Source organism: Pan paniscus, chromosome 8 (assembly GCF_029289425.2).
Source record: "Pan paniscus chromosome 8, NHGRI_mPanPan1-v2.0_pri, whole genome shotgun sequence".
NCBI classification, from domain to species: Eukaryota; Metazoa; Chordata; class Mammalia; order Primates; family Hominidae; genus Pan; species Pan paniscus.
The window spans coordinates 113,181,183-113,194,170 of NC_073257.2; the positions used below are offsets into that span (position 1 = coordinate 113,181,183).

Below are 12,988 nucleotides of genomic sequence, written 5' to 3' on the forward strand. Positions count from 1 at the left end.
TTCCACGGATTGACACAGGAGCCTCTTGTTGGCTCCATCCACGCTCGCCTCCCCTCCCCCTACCTCTCCCGCCCTCTCTCTGTCTCCACCCACCCTGTGTCTCTCCAGCTCTCCCCCTCTCCGAGGAGGAGATCTCACCCCCACCCTCCCTATTCACTCTTTGATCACTCATTTTCCAAATAATTCTTGAGCACCTACTGGGTGCCAGGCGCAAGGGTCTCTCCCTGTGCCTCCTCTCCCTAGGTTTCTCCCTCCCCCTCTCCCCCACCGTGCCCTTGCCCTCTTTCTCCCTCCTCCCCAGCTCTGCCTCTCCCCTCCCCCTGCCTTGGCTCGGTGGCTGGACCGCTGCTGTCACAGCAGATAGATAATTGAAAAATGGGCCTCACCTTTGCAGCCAGCAGGAGTGGTTCAGGCAGTTACCGCTGGGGTTACCTACTCCATCTCAGGCCCAGGCTCCAAAAGAGATTCTGAGGAAATTGGATTTTACATGGATGTTTTATTCGAGCAGAGGCTTTAGTGTATATAAATACAGGCGAGGAGGCCTTGGCGGCAAGGATGAGTGAGGACAGACAATCCCGCCTGGGGCCTCCAGGCTCAGGCGAGGCAGGCGGGCCATGTGCTCAGCTCCCGGTCCCAGACCTGGATATCAGCGCATTCCCCCTCATGATCTGGGACTGAAAGAGGTTAATGCTTCTAAACAGCTCCTCAAAAGCTGCCTTGGGAATAAAAGAGTGTAGTTGTTGAGAACTTGACAGGACAGTATACTGAGAAAAGAAGGAAATATACTGGAGAAGTTTGAGGACTGATTCTTTTTCTTTCTTTTTTTTCTTTTTCTTTATTTTTTATTTTTTATTTTTTGAGACAGAGTTTCGCTCTTGTTGTTCAGGCTGGAGTGCAATGGCATGGTGTCAGCTCACTGCAACCTCCGCCTCCCGGGTTCAAGTGATTCTCCTGCCTCAGCCTCCCGAGTAGCTGGGATTACAGGCATGTGCCACCACATTTGGTTAATTTGGTATTTTTAGTAGAGACGGGGTTTCTCCATGTTGATCAGGCTGGTCTGGAACGCCCAACCTCAGGTGATCTGCCCGCCTCAGCCTCCCAAAGTGCTGGGATTACAGGTATGAGTCACAGTGCCCGGCCGAGGACTGATTCTTTCAATAAATATTTATTGAACCTTTAACTTTTGAAGTGTTGAGTTTGAGGCACAGGAGTGAGTAAGTTATGGCTGCTGCCTTCAAGAACAGTCTAATAGTTTGGAGAATGACACTGGGGGTTTCCTTTTTTTTTTTTTTTTTTCCAGAGATGAGGGTCTCACTATGTTGCCCAGGCTGGACTCGAACTCCTGGTCCCAAGCGATCTTCTTGTCTCAGCCTCCCATCTAGGGTTTCTGGTTATGGATAAGGAAAGGGAGAGTGAGAAAGCAGATGCTGAGATTGCTTTTCTAGGGCATGACCAGCTGGGGAGCTTGAATGAAGAGGCAGAAGGGAAAGTGGTCGGATTGGGGCGATAAAGGACCTAACTCTCCAGTCTGCTCTCTGAGCCTGGTTAGCAAAGCATCTAGGGAACTTGGACAATGGTGGACAATGAATCTATAGGCAAGATCACATCCAAGGTGTTTGCAAGGAATCCTGGTGAGATTCTCTGGAGGGCCAAGATGAAGGATCATTGAAGACCAAGGTGAGGCCCTCCAGAGAGACCAGATAGAAAGTGGGAAGAGGACCTTTGCGGGAGGCCTAAATTGAAGGCACTTGGGCAAATGAGGGGCATCAGAAGACCAGGGAGATGGGATGTGGGTGTGGAGCGGGAGGAGGCAATGCCTGGGGACCTAGGATAAAGATTTTTTTGGCCGGGCATGGTGGCTTACGCCTGTAATCCCAGCACTTTGGGAGGCCGAGGAGAGTGGATCACCTGACATCAGGGGTTCGAGACGAGCCTGGCTTACATGGTGAAACCCCATTTCTACTAAAAATACAACAAATTAGCCAGGCATGGTGGTGCACACCTGTAATCCCAGCTACTCAGGAGGTTGAGGCAGGAGAATCGCTTGAACCTGGGAGGCAGAGGTTGCAGTGAGCTGAGATCGTGCCATTGCAGTCCAGCTTGGGCACAAGACGGAGCGAAACTCCATCTCAAAAGGAAAAAAAAAAAAAAAGATTCTTCCAGGGCCTGAATGTCCCCTACGCCATAGGAAGGTCTACATTTCATTCCTGGGCAGGGTCTTTTCTGTGCCCTGTTTGATCTCTGATTAGAGTCTATGTGGCTGACAGGTGCAGCGCAAATCATTTCTGTTCCTTGGAAGGAGAGTCATGAGCCATCCCATGATTAAAGGACTGGAATGAAGATGAGCGGACCCAGGCTCAGACTGCTCACTGAAGGGATAGGGGCTTCTTCTGAGCTCACAGCACAGACAACAGCTGCCTTATCCCAGCCATATCGCTGAAAGCTGGACTGTTCCTCCCCCAGAGAAACATTACAAAACCCCCCTTGTCCTCTTCCACATTGTTATACTGTTACATCATCCGCTTTGGGGGCAGGACAGGTGCTGGATAGATGATGGCCATCCCTCCAGCTGCCCCACACACATCCCAGGCACTCCCAGATGGCACACTGGGAACTCCAGTCCAGCTGTAGGATGGGAGTATTCTGCGGTAACTGGACTCCCTCTCAGAACTCTCCCTGTCTGACTGCCATCAGCATCTTCCCTCTCACCTACAAATTTCATTCATCCTGACAGCCCAGTGGAAAGGGAGCCCCTTTCCACCCATCAGGGAGCCAGAACACTCCCACCTACCTTAGTTACCTGTGCCACCTCCTTCCCTTTGCCCTCAGTGAACCACAGGAACTCATGTCCTCACTATCTGTCTCCCAAATCAACTCCTGTATTTGTCTTCCTTTCCTTGTGACTCATTTGAAACATGGATGCAGAGATTCTGGTCTTGCTCCTAGCTTAAGACCCTGCTGTGGTGTTTGTTTCCCTCCAAAATTCATATTGAAACTGAATCCCCAACGCAATAGCATTAAGAGGTGGGGCCTTTAGGAGATGCTTAGGTCGTGCCCTCACAAACAATATTAGTGCCCTTATAAAAGGGCTTGAGGGAGTTGTTTGCCACTTTTCCCCCTTCTGCCGTGTGAGAATGCAGCAAGAGGTGCCAACTATGAAGCAGAGAGATATCCTTTACCCGACACCAAATCTCCTGGCCCCTTGATCTTGGACTTTCCACCTCCAGAACTGTGAAGAACAAATTCCTATTATTACTATTATTATTATTATTACAGAGTCTCACTCTGTAACCCAGGCTGGAGTGCGGCGGCGTAGTCTCAATTCACTGCACCCTCCACCTCCTGGCCTCAATCGATACTTCCACCTCAGCCTCCCAAGCAGCTGGGACTACAGGCACCTGCTACTACACCCAGCTAATTTTTTTGTATTTTTTGTAGAGATGGGGCTTCACCATGTTGCTCAGACTGGCCTCAAATTCCTGGGCTCAAGCAATCCTCCCACCTTGGCCTCCCAAAGTACTGGGATTACAAGCATGAGTCACCATGCCTGGCCTGAATTTCTTTTATTTATAAATTACCCAGTGTCAGGTATTTTGTTATGGCTGCAGAAATAGATTAAGACAGACCCCTTGGCTGGGCACGGTGGCTCACACCTGTAATCCCAGCACTTTGGGAGGCCGAGATGGGCAGATCACGAGGTCAGGAGATCAAGACCATCCTGGCTAACACGGTGAAACCCCGTCTCTACTAAAAATATAAAAATTTAACGGGCAGGTGCCTGTAGTCCCAGCTACTCAGGAGGCTGAGGCAGGAGAATGGCGTGAACCTGGGAGGCGGAGCTTGCAGTAAGCCAAGATCGTGTCACTGCACTCCATCCTGGGCAACAGAGCAAGACTCTGACTCAAAAAAAAAAAAAAAAAGACAGACCCCTTGAACAGGATGGCGATGAGAACATGAGTGCATGCATATACATGTGTGTGCATGCACATGTGCTCCCTTGAGCATTGCAAACCCAGGGAATAAGTGACACCATTCAAGGAACCGCACTTGGTCTCACCTTGCCATCCAATTTAGGAAATTGACATTCGTTAGAAAAATAAAGGAGCAGCCAGGGAAGTGGCTTCCCACAGCGGGAAGGATGCTCCTCAAGGCTTTATGAAGATGGGCTTCTGGGAAGTCATTCCTCCAGGAACATCTGCCCGATAAGCCATCAGAGAGGACTCAGGGAAATGGGGGGTTGAAGGTACTGGAAAACAGAGCCACATATAATTCAACCATTTCTTGAGATTTGGAATCTGTCCTTTCTCTCTCCCCATGTAGAGGCCAGGTAGATGTAGGGTGCAAAGGAGAATGAACCTTTGAAAGGTGGCTACTCTGCTTCTGGGGGGCCAAGGAAGCCAGCAGGAGCTGGGAAGTTAAGGTCTAGGTGGAGAAGCCAAGCTTGGCAGAGGAGTGTTTCCAACTTTAGCAACAAAGCCAATCTGAGCTGTGTGACTGAGGTGAAAGTCACTTCACCACTCTGGGCTTCAGGTTCCTCATCTGTAAAATGAGAAAAAATAAGATTTCTTTCCGTTCTAGTTTCTGTGATTCTAAACCGATGGGTGAGTGTGATTGGAGAGCCCAGGTTTAGGATGAAAGAAGGAATTTCAGGGCTGAAGATCCAGATTCTTACAAGAGGGATGAACAGAGGTAATTGCAGGGCCAGCGGGGCCTGACATTCATCAGAGGACTGTTGGTGGCTGGGAACCTGCCAGGGCCAGGACAAAACAGAGCATAAAATCAGCCCGGCCCTGGGGCAGAGAGAAGGCAGGGATGGATCTAGAAAGCATGCTACCTAAATTGTTTCAAACTCAGACTCTTTGCTCAGAATCTGGCTCATACAGCCCAGAGATCATGGGTAGAAACTCCAAGTGGCCAGGCAGGTGTCCATCAACCTAAGCAACAGAAAATCTGTGCACTCTCACGTTCTGTGCTTTAGAAGGGAATGAGTGGGAGGTGAGGGTCTTTGCTTTGTTTCCCCAGAGTTTCCTAATACGGTTTCCTGCTTGAGAAATGTTAGCATCACCTTGGCTGGATGGAGAAGGGATCAGGGCGCCCCTAGTGGTGGAGGCTGGTGGTTGGCAGAAGCGGCACCTCCTTAAGACTTCACTAGAAGAGCACGGGATAAAGTGTGAAGCAGCTGGAGGGAGGCCGAGGGGCACAGAGCCTAATGGAGGCAATCCCTCCGCCCTGTTTTGACTCAGGGCAAGATGAAACAGGGCAGGTGGCCAGGGAGAGTTGGAGCAGAAAGCTGCCTTGGAGGATAAATGCCTAGAGGGAAAAGACTAGAAGCCCAGAGCACAGGCAGCCAGCAGGCAGCAGGCAGGGGAGGAGAGGTGAGAAGGGAGGGAAGATATCCCTTTCCATGGATGTGCCTTGGCCCCTGCCCAGGCAAAGAGGGGCAGATTTTCCGTCTTGTCCCAAGCCCCTGCATCTGCCACCTTGTTTACCTCCTGCCTATTTATAGTTGCAAATTCCAAGCCTGGCATGGGACTCTGCGATTTATATGACTATAAACCTTCAAAGGGCACTGAGGGCTGGCAGGGAATGGGTAAAGACAGGGGCAGGCCTCACAAGGTCAAAATACTCAGTCTCCCACCCCCACTGTCCTGACATCCTACCTCCTCACAACAGGTTGAAAGGCCAGGCTCACGCAAATAAGAAAATGGGTAGGAAGCCAGAGTCGCCGCTGACTCTTCCTACCCTAAGCTTGTCCAGTTTAGGATTTAGAGCAAGGCAGAGCGTGTCCTGGGTCCTGGAACATGGTGGGGGAAAAGAAGAAAAACAATAGAGCGAAACAGAGAGAACCTGTTTTAGTCTCCCTGGCCCCTTTTGGGAGGGGGTAGGGAAGCTCAGTGTGGGAGAGTGGATCTCATCAAGGACAATTGAATTTGGAGAGAGTGGGTGAGTCCAGGCTTTCGAGGGAGAGGGGAAATTGGGATCAGCAGCCCAACTCCCACCTACCCCATCCACTTAACAGCAGAGGGGAAGAAGAATGAGACCTGGAGCACTCCTGGCCTCTGGCTTCCTTCTGGGGGTGCCTTTGGAGGCCTGAATGGCTCACCTCTTACTCAGAACAGGGTGCACTGGTTTACCCAATGCCTGGGTGCCCAGTCACCATGGAATTCTGCTAGCACTGCTCATAGGCCAGATCCTTCCCTTTAGAGGCACCCTCTCCTCAGCCTCTGGCTGACCGTCTGCTTCAATTCATCTCCCTCTCTATTTTCTCTGGACCTCCAGCCCGCCATGTGTACTCACCTTACCGCTCCCTACAAAGTGCCCCTTGCTTTGCACCTGTGCCCTCAGCTGACTATTACAGCCTCCTGCTCTGCTCTTCCCCTCAAGCCCACCACACTGGTCCCCACTCCACGATGTGTCATATGTAGCTCAGCTCTGTGTGTGCGTGTGTGTGTGTGTCTGTGTGCACGTGCATGCATGTTTGTGGGTGCATGTGTAAGAATGTGCCAAACAGTTTTGAACATGAAGGAGGGGGGAACCCAGAATGGCTTTCTCCTTGACTTTTTTGTTGTTTTCCCATCAACGTCCAGTCTGCTGGACTAAGTCTAAGGACTTAGGGAGGGAAATGTCGCTCTTAGAGTCCATGTGACCCACTGGCCATTTCTGACCCTCTTTTACAGCCCCCCTCCCCGACCTCCACCATCTGGGGTCTCAAACCCCTCACCACTAGACTAAGCCTGGTGAGAGGCAGACAGAGCTGAGGGTCAGGGATTGCTCAGTTGGGATTGGTCCTCTGGCAGGGGAGGGCACTCAGTCAACAGAGACTCCCATCTGGCTTTGGGCTTGGTCTCGGCCTTGGGTAAAGTCATATAGGGAAAGGCAGAGGCCACAAGGAATGAACCAATTCTTGGTCTACTCCTCTCTCCTACCGTCCCAGCTCAGCCTATCCTTGGGGACAGGGATGCAAATGAGTAAGCCAAGTCAAAGTCCCTTCTCTAAGAAGAGAGACAGAGAATAGAGAAGATGTCATAGAGCCCCTTTTGCCACCTGCTAGTCTTCTCTTTTTTTTTTTTTTTTTTTTTTTTTTTTGAGACAGGTTCTCACTCTGTCACCCAGGCTAGAGTCTACAGTACAGCAGCATGATCATAGCTCACTGCAGCCTCTGCCTCCTGTGCTCAAGCAATCCTTCTGCCTGAGCCTCTTGACTAGCTAGAACTACAGGCATGCACCACCACATTTGGCTATTTTTTTCTTTTTTTTTGTAGAAACAGGATCTCACTATGTTGATCTGGCTGGTCTTGAACTCGTGGCCTCAAGCAATCTGCCCACCTCAGCCTCCCAAAGTACTCAGCTTACAGGCATAAGCCACTACACCGGTCTCATAGTGTATTTTTTATCTAGTGCTTTCTCTGTGGTGGGAGAGGGGGTATCAGGAGGCATTGTCAGATGTGAAGATGGTGTCTGGGATGCTTATTTTATTTGTTTATTATTATTTGTTTTGAGACAGAGTCTTGCTCTGTCGCCCAGGCTGGAGCGCAATGGCACTATCTCAGCTCACTGCAACCTCCGCCTCCTGGATTCAAGCGATTCTCCTGCCTCAGCCTCCTGAGTAGCTGGGATTACAGGCATGCACCACCACACTCAGCTAATTTCTGTATTTTTAGTAGAGATGGGGTTTCACCATGTTGGCCAGGCTGGTCTCAAACTCCTGACCTCAGGTGATCCACCTGCCTCGGCCTCCCAAAGTGCTGGGATTACAGGCGTGAGCCACCTCGCTTAGCCTGGAATACTTAACTTTATATGCCAACTTGACTGGGCTAAGGGATGCCCAGATAGCTGGGAAAACATTATTTCTGGGTGTGTCTGTGGAGGGAGTTTCTGGAATCAGTAGGCTGAGTGAGGAAGACTCACACTCATCACTGTGGGTGGGCATCATTCAATCTGTTGATGGCCTGAATAGAAGAAAAAGGCAGAGGGAGGGTGAATTTGCTTTCTGCTTGATCTAGGCCATCCATCTCCTCTTGTCTTATGATTTGACATTGCTGGTTTTGGGGACTGAAGACTTGGACCAGGACTTATACACCAGCCCCTCCCCGGCCCCCACAGTTATCAGGCCTTTGGGCTTGGACTGGAACTATACCACTCACTTTCCTGGGCCTCTAGCTTGCAGTCAGCACGTCATGGGACTTTTTGGCCTCCATAATTGTGTGACTCAATCATTCATAATAAATCCCTTTATCTACCTTCTTCCTTCCTTCCTTCTTTCTTCTTTCCTTTTCTTTCTTTCTTTCTTTCTTTTCCTTTCTTTTTCTCTCTATCTCTCTCTTTCTCTCTTTCTCTTCCTCTCTTTCTCGCCTTCTCTCCTTGTCTGCTTCTTTCTCCCTTTCTTTCTTCTTTTCTTTCTTTCTTTTTCTTTTTTTCTTTCTCCTCTTTCTTTCACTCTTTCTTTCTATCTCTATCTCTCTTTCTCTCTTCTTCTTCTTTCCTCCTCTTTCTTTCTTTCTCTCTTTCTCTCTTTCTTGGTCTGTTTCTCTGGAAAACCCTGACTAATACAGTGTATGAGGACCTGGGGAGAAATCGAGGACCTAGATGGAGGTGAGGTGCAGTGAAGAGAAGCCAGGAGGACCTGCAGAGGGGCTGGCAGCAGAGCAGAGCTCACCCTTATGCCCTCTCCAGAGGGAGGCAGCAGAGGACCATGGGAATTGCCCCATCCAGCATTAGCAGTTCAGTTCCCCTTGCTTCACTGTCTACCATGGAGCCCATATCTAGGGACTCACCTTGTTTGAATGTTTTTACACTTTTAGCCCCTGCCCCAAGGAGAGATGCCTTGGGAAAGTCGGCCCTGATTTAGTCCCTCCCAAGCTCCTCTCTTCATTCCTATGTAGAGGCTTCTCTCCTTTGTGTCTAGAACTTAGAAAACATACTTTTGTCCACTCCCCACCTCCTTACATTTCTCAACCTCCCCAGCTCCCTACCTCCTACACGCCCTTGGAGGCCATGATCCAGCCCAGATTCACTACCCTGGAGAGGCCCGTCTCTCTGCCCTGTGGCCATGCTGATCCATGACTGTGACAACTAGACATTGTTAGCATCTGACCCCCATCATCCCTAGGGAGTTTCCAGTGAGGGCCCGTACTCCTAATGTCTTCTTTTCCTACCCCCATTTAGTCACTCACCAGGCCTACTTCCTGGATATGAGGACCAGGTCTGGCCCTGGAGGTGCACAAGGAGATGGTCCTGTGCTGGGGACCAGGCTAGCATAGGGGCAGCAGCTAGGTGGAGGAGTTCTGAGGTGTGGCCTTGAGTGCGATGAAAAACCAGTGCCTCATAGCCTAGTAACATTCCCCTCCCTGCCAACATGGCACTTCTGTGGTCCCTCAGCCTGGTTGGAAGTGGGGTGGTGAGGAGTTGGGGGGCACAGGTAGATGGAAGGTGGGGAATGGGGTGGGAGGGCACAGGTCAAGGGAACAAATATCTAATTTTTTCAAAGCTCAAAAACTGAAAGCAACCTAGAAGCTTCAAAGTTAAATCCTGGAGCAGAGAGAACATCTCCTGTGCATCGGGTAGAGGGAGCTAGGGACAGAATGGCCTTGGTTTGAGGATGATCTTATCAAAAAGGAAGCTAAGAGTGACCAGCTTTTTTGAGACCAAAGAGGGCCAATGGGTTCCTTCTGAACTCTTACTGGGATGGGAGTGGCTGAGAGCTGTAGACCTGAACCCTGGGGGGCACAGCTGAGATCCCAACAGAAAGGAGCCCATGTGTTAATAACCACTATAAGCCACGAGAAAGTCAGGGTCAGGGAGTGGTGGATTACTACTGGTCTCTCTTATCCAGTCTCCTGTCATTGACTCCAAGACATCTGGGTCTCAGAGAGTCCAAGATGCAAGGCAGGCAGCTACCCTTACACATCTTCTGGCCTAGGACTCATTTTATAGATAGAGAAAAGAAGACTCAGAGGGGATAGGAAGGTTCCTGACTGTACCACCCACCATCTCAAGTCATCTATTAGCTTAGTTATAAGATCTCAGTTTGACCTCATCCTGTGGAACTCCAGGCTTATCTGCCTGCCCAATGGATTTGTCCCTAGATTAAGTTTCCCCTCCACCCACATTGTTGCTCTATGTTTGGACCCCTCCAGATAGGCCTGATGGAGGAGCCCTGATTGGAAAATCTCCCCTCCCCTTTCCTGTCTCGGAATATAGCTTCTTAGGGCGCTCCCTTTGCAACTTGAGATGTCACTGTCTTTCTATTAAAATGTCTTTTCCACTCTGCCTCTCCCTTTCTCTCACTCTTCTCCAAACCCTACCCCTCCACCCCCACCTGCCATCCCTTCTCTAGATAGAGCCCCAGAACTGCTGAGATGAATCTCTGCAGCTTTGTGGTTCTGGGCTGTGTTCCTGGTAATTGAGTTGTGCTCCCTAGTCATGATGGGGGAGGGTGGCAGTGGCTGCCGGTGGGTCCAGTCATCCTTCTGCTAGCTTAGCCCCTTCCACTGTGATCCAGCAGAGAGGGTGAGGAGGAGAGAGCTGGGGATGCTTCCTTTTCCCCAGCCCTCCTTCTCCAGCTCTCTCTCCCCCTCTCCCCCTCCCTGCTTCATCTCCAGCACAAATCACATGGTGACAGCCACATCCAACCTTTGGGGAAGGGTTTGTAAATGTGTCTTCCTTAGCTGTGATCTCCAAATTGTTCCTTTTATTGCATTTGTCACGGTGAAGATTAAAGTCCCTGGGTGGCCTGCACCACAAATCACAAAGTCTGCTCAGGGAGAGGCTGCAGGTTGGGAACTGATGGAGGGCTCTGGGCCCTGTTACAGGGTGTGCATGCATGTGTATACTCACAAACACCCGATCCCATGTGTGATGAGGATTTGTACTTAGGAATGGAAAGATGTGCTGCTGATATTGTCCTTCTGAGTTGTTAGCCCCCTTTATAGCACAGTTTTTGACCTCTTCCTCCAGGCTGTCTTCCAGGATCTCCCTGCCCAATCTGTGGTTGGCATCATGGTCTACATTGCTCTTTCCCGTCTCTTCCATCAGTGGGGAGGGAAAGCTGTGGTCACATCAGAGATATTTCAGGATATCCCCCTGGATCTTTGGTCACATTGATCTCTAGATCTCATCCTGGCAGCGCTCTTTTTTTGAGACAGGGTCTCACTCTGTTGCCCAGGATGGGGTGCAGTGGCACGATCTTGGCTCACTGCGGCCTCAACCTCCTAGGCTTAAGCGATCCTCCTGCCTCAGCTCCCCCAAGTAGCTGGGACTAAAGGCGTGCACCACCATGCCCAGCTAAACATCCTGGCAGCACTCTGAATGGGTCAAGGGCAGTTTGGGCCCAGAGCTCCCAAGGGACTCACATCCAAGCCCCAGAAGAACAGCTGATCTTACCCTGTCCCAGCACCCCCATATCCTGACTTTCTTTCTCATCCTGAGACACAACTGGTTGCAGAGGGAGCACAGCTGACATGGAGGAAACACAGCTGAGGAACCAAGAGGACAAAAGCTCCCTTGTACACGTGCGCTGAAAACAGCCCCCTTACGAGGTGGGCTTCCTGCCTGTCCCTCATCCACATTCATAACATTCAAATTTATGCTGTAATCTCCACCGCTCCATATGTATGAGCCTTTGATGGGTGTTTGGGTTTATGGGATGCACCCGGCCCTCCATTCCCTCACCCGCCCACCGCCTCCAACCACTGCGAAGACGCTCGTACATAATTGACATCGGCAGATTCTTTCATTATACAAGATTTAGCATCTGCTCAGGGATCGCTCGCTCCTCACTCACCATAGATGACTTTTCCCCGCGTTTCCTATTATCAATTCAAATTAGCCCCATTTCCCCACCCGACCAGTGCAGCGTTTACACTTGACAGTGAGGAAACAGCAAGGCTATAATGGGCTCCTCAATTATTTAGGCCCAGGTAGGCCAGGACCCAGAAAGCCTTGACAAGGGGATATGCTGGGGTGGAGTCATTGTAGAGGGGAGGATAGGGCAGCAACTACTTGGTCCCTGTTTGGCCTTATAGCCCTCTACCCTCTCACTTTCCACCCTGGGACCCCCTTCCCCACCTCACACACATGTAGGTCTCTAAGGAGCAAGACAGTCCCTTCCTGCCCCCATCCTCAGCAGCAGCTCTCTCCCCTTCCATCCCATGTTTGCTCCACATGAGTACCCAATGGGCCACTGGCATAAACCAAAGAAGAGGTCATTAGCACCTGCCGGGCTGCACCTCCCCTGAAGACACCCCTGTCTGAAGGTTCATCTGTCTCCATGAAGGTGAGAGGTGGTGCCCCAGGATTTCAGAGATCAGTAGAAGAGTCAGAAATCCAGCTGCAGAGCCCTAGGAAGAGAGAGATAAAGCAGGCCCAGATGACACATGAGACACACATGAGAGCCTGAGGGAGCTGAGAGTGTTGCCGCTGGGGCTTAGGGAGAAGTCACAGGCAAGAAGAACGGCTTGGGCAAGGCTCCCTCTCAGACCACACGGACTGTGCAGAGCTGTAATTAGGTCAGTTCTGCCCACCCACTGGTCTGCTATTCCAGGCCCAGCCTCCTGTAATAACTCTTGGGCCCAGCCAGTAGCTATTCAGGAATCAGGGGCTCTCCCAAGCTCACTAAATGGCCTAAGTACAGGGGCAGAAGCTCCTGGTCAGCAACGAAGCCCTAACCCCTCCTTCCCATCAACCCTCCTCTCATCTGAAGCAGGGCTCCAGGCAGTCAGCTCAGCTCAGCAAAACCCTGTGCCCACTTCTGCATCCCCCTCCCGTCCCCTTCCTCAGCTTGGATCAGTTTCCAAAGGCAGCAATGGGGAGGTGGCAGGCAGGGGTCGAAGAGGCTCTGGGATTAGCAGTGTCTTTCCCATGCTTGGCTTCTCCAGAATCAAAGAATTCCTCCGTCTGATTGGATTTACCCTAAGTCACAGGCGTGTGGGACCTTCTTTCCCTCAGCAACAGCTGGAAACAGCCCTAAATATGATTAATTAACGCTGTA

The 12,988-nt window shown here is 50.8% G+C and overlaps 1 long non-coding RNA gene across 2 annotated transcripts in view; it reads right to left on the reverse strand.

Moving 5' to 3' along the window:
- Positions 1-325: 325 nt before the first annotated feature.
- LOC129393241 (uncharacterized) overlaps positions 326-12,988 on the reverse strand; it is a 37,824-nt gene continuing 25,161 nt past the window's right edge. For both annotated transcript variants that reach the window (XR_008620021.2, XR_008620020.2), the window contains exons 2-3: positions 12,214-12,338; positions 326-11,047 (exon numbers count right to left, since the gene is read on the reverse strand). This is a non-coding gene — a long non-coding RNA (uncharacterized LOC129393241). The remainder of the gene's footprint in view (positions 11,048-12,213; positions 12,339-12,988) is intronic.